This window comes from Anopheles funestus, unplaced genomic scaffold (assembly GCF_943734845.2).
Source record: "Anopheles funestus unplaced genomic scaffold, idAnoFuneDA-416_04 scaffold_16_ctg1, whole genome shotgun sequence".
Classification (NCBI taxonomy): Eukaryota; Metazoa; Arthropoda; class Insecta; order Diptera; family Culicidae; genus Anopheles; species Anopheles funestus.
Genome location: NW_026045354.1, coordinates 503,831 through 508,026, shown reverse-complemented (window position 1 = coordinate 508,026; position 4,196 = coordinate 503,831). Strand labels below are relative to the sequence as shown.

The window sequence follows — 4,196 nt, the reverse complement described above, 5'->3', positions numbered from 1 at the left end:
GCCAAGACACATTAGCCGAGAGACATTAGCCAAGACACCTTAGCCAAAACACCTTAGCCAAGACACATTAGCCAAGACACATTAGCCAAGACACCTTAGCCAAGACACCTTAGCCAAGACACCTTAGCCAAGACACATTAGCCAAGACACATTAGCCAAGACACCTTAGCCAAAACACATTAGCCAAGACACCTTAGCCAAGACACATTAGCCAAGACACATTAGCCAAGACACTTTAGCCAAGACACCTTAGCCACGACACATTAGCCAAGACACCTTAGCCAAGACGCCTTAGCCAAGACACCTTAGCCAAGACACATTAGCCAAGAGACCTTAGCCAAGACACCTTAGCCAAGACACATTAGCCAAGACACTTTAGCCAAGACACATTAGCCGAGACACCTTAGCCAAGACACATTAGCCAAGACACCTTAGCCAAGACGCCTTAGCCAAGACACCTTAGCCAAGACACATTAGCCAAGACACATTAGCCAAGACACCTTAGCCAAGACACATTAGCCAAGACACATTAGCCAAGACACATTAGCCAAGACACCTTAGCCAAGACACATTAGCCAACACATATTAGCCGAGACACATTAGCCAAGACACATTAGCCAAGACACATTAGCCAAGACACATTAGCCAAGACACATTAGCCAAGACACATTAGCCAAGACACATTAGCCAAGACACCTTAGCCAAGACACCTTAGCCAAGACACATTAGCCAAGACACATTAGCCAAGACACATTAGCCAAGACACATTAGCCAAGACACCTTAGCCAAGACACATTAGCCAAGACACATTAGCCAAGACACATTAGCCAAGACACCTTAGCCAAGACACCTTAGCCAAGACACATAAGCCAAGACACATTAGCCAAGACACCTTAGCCAAGACACATTAGCCAAGACACATTAGCCAAGACACCTTAGCCAAGACGCCTTAGCCAAGACACCTTAGCCAAGACACATTAGCCAAGACACATTAGCCAAGACACCTTAGCCAAGACACATTAGCCAAGACACATTAGCCAAGACACATTAGCCAAGACACCTTAGCCAAGACACATTAGCCAACACATATTAGCCGAGACACATTAGCCAAGACACCTTAGCGAAGACACATTAGCCAAGACACCTTAGCCAAGACACCTTAGCCAAGACACATTAGCCAAGACACATTAGCCAAGACACCTTAGCCAAGACACCTTAGCCAAGACACATTAGCCAAGACACATTAGCCAAGACACCTTAGCCAGGACACATTAGCCCAGACACATTAGCCAAGACACATTAGCTAAGACACATTAGCCAAGACACCTTAGCCAAGACACCTTAGCCAAGACACCTTAGCCAAGACACCTTAGCCAAGACACATTAGCCAAGACACCTTTGCCAAGACACCTTAGCCAAGACACATTAGCCAAGACACATTAGCCAACACATATTAGCCGAGACACATTAGCCAAGACACCTTAGCGAAGACACATTAGCCAAGACACCTTAGCCAAGACACATTAGCCAAGACACATTAGCCAAGACACATTAGCCAAGACACCTTAGTCAAGACACCTTAGCCAAGACCCATTAGCCAAGACACATTAGCCAAGACACCTTAGCCAAGACACATTAGCCCAGACACATTAGCCAAGACACATTAGCCAAGACACATTAGCCAAGACACCTTAGCCAAGACACCTTAGCCAAGACACCTTAGCCAAGACACCTTAGCCAAGACACATTAGCCAAGACACCTTTGCCAAGACACCTTAGCCAAGACACCTTAGCCAAGACACCTTTGCCAAGACACATTAGCCAAGACACATTAGCCGAGACACCTTAGCCAAGACACATTAGCCAAGACACCTTAGCCAAGACGCCTTAGCCAAGACACCTTAGCCAAGACACATTAGCCAAGACACATTAGCCAAGACACCTTAGCCAAGACACATTAGCCAAGACACATTAGCCAAGACACATTAGCCAAGACACCTTAGCCAAGACACATTAGCCAACACATATTAGCCGAGACACATTAGCCAAGACACCTTAGCGAAGACACATTAGCCAAGACACCTTAGCCAAGACACATTAGCCAAGACACATTAGCCAAGACACCTTAGCCAAGACACCTTAGCCAAGACACATTAGCCAAGACACATTAGCCAAGACACCTTAGCCAAGACACATTAGCCAAGACACCTTAGCCAAGACACATTAGCCAAGACACATTAGCCAAGACACATTAGCCAAGACACCTTAGCCAAGACACCTTAGCCAAGACACATAAGCCAAGACACATTAGCCAAGACACCTTAGCCAAGACACATTAGCCAAGACACATTAGCCAAGACACATTAGCCAAGACACCTTAGCCAAGACACCTTAGCCAAGACACCTTAGCCAAGACACATTAGCCAAGACACCTTAGCCAAGACACCTTAGCCAAGACACATTAGCCCAGACACATTAGCCAAGACACATTAGCCAAGACACATTAGCCAAGACACCTTAGCCAAGACACCTTAGCCAAGACACCTTAGCCAAGACACCTTAGCCAAGACACATTAGCCAAGACACCTTTGCCAAGACACCTTAGCCAAGACACATTAGCCAAGACACATTAGCCAAGACACCTTAGCCAAGACACATTAGCCAAGACACATTAGCCAAGAAACCTTAGCCAAGACACATTAGCCGAGACACATTAGCCAAGACACCTTAGCCAAGACACCTTAGCCAAGACACCTTAGCCAAGACACATTGGCCGAGACACATTAGCCAAGACACCTTAGCCAAGACACATTAGCCAAGACACCTTAGCCAAGACACCTTAGCCAAGACACATTAGCCAAGACACATAAGCCAAGATACCTTAGCCAAGACACATTAGCCAACACACATTAGCCGAGACACATTAGCCAAGACACATTAGCCAAGACACATTAGCCAAGACACATTAGCCAAGACACCTTAGCGAAGACACATTAGCCAAGACACCTTAGCCAAGACACATTAGCCAAGACACATGAGCCAAGACACCTTAGCCAAGACACATTAGCCAAGACACCTTAGCCAAGACACATAAGCCAAGACACCTTAGCCAAGACACCTTAGCCAAGACACATTAGCCAACACACATTAGCCAAGACACATAAGCCAAGACACATTAGCCAAGACACCTTAGCGAAGACACATTAGCCAAGACACCTTAGCCAAGACACATTAGCCAAGACACATTAGCCAAGACACATTAGCCAAGACACCTTAGCCAAGACACCTTAGCCAAGACACATTAGCCGAGACACATTAGCCAAGACACCTTAGCCAAGACACATTAGCCAAGACACCTTAGCCAAGACACATTAGCCAAGACACATTAGCCAAGACACATTAGCCAAGACACCTTAGCCAAGACACATTAGCCAAGACACATTAGCCAAGACACATTAGCCAAGACACCTTAGCCAAGACACCTTTGCCAAGACACATTAGCCAAGACACATTAGCCAAGACACTTTAGCCAAGACACCTTAGCCAAAACACATTAGCCAAGACACATTAGCCAAGACACCTTAGCCAAGACACCTTAGCCAAGACACCTTAGCCAAGACACATTAGCCAAGACACATTAGCCAAGACACATTAGCCAAGAAACATTAGCCAAGACACATAAGCCAAGACACCTTTGCCAAGACACATTAGCCAAGACACTTTAGCCAAGACACCGTAGCCAAAACACATTAGCCAAGACACATTAGCCAAGACACCTTAGCCAAGACACCTTAGCCAAGACACCTTAGCCAAGACACCTCAGCCAAGACACATTAGCCAAGACACATTAGCCAAGACACCTTAGCCAAGACACATTATCCAAGACACTTTAGCCAAGACACCTTAGCCAAAACACATTAGCCAAGACACATTAGCCAAGACACCTTAGCCAAGACACCTTAGCCAAGACACCTTAGCCAAGACACATTAGCCAAGACACATTAGCCAAGACACATTAGCCAAGAAACATTAACCAAGACACATAAGCCAAGACACCTTTGCCAAGACACCTTAGCCAAGACACCGTAGCCAAAACACATTAGCCAAGACACATTAGCCAAGACACCTTAGCCAAGACACCTTAGCCAAGACACCTTAGCCAAGACACCTTAGCCAAGACACATTAGCCAAGACAC

General features: G+C 46.1%; 1 long non-coding RNA gene across 1 annotated transcript; it reads right to left on the bottom strand.

The window, feature by feature from the left end:
- On the bottom strand, window positions 1-3,960 carry LOC125774520 (uncharacterized). Its single transcript, XR_007421001.1, has 3 exons — window positions 3,819-3,960; window positions 3,007-3,188; window positions 1-52 (listed from the first exon to the last, which is right to left on the bottom strand). It is a non-coding gene; the product is annotated as an uncharacterized LOC125774520 (long non-coding RNA).
- Window positions 3,961-4,196: the final 236 nt, after the last annotated feature.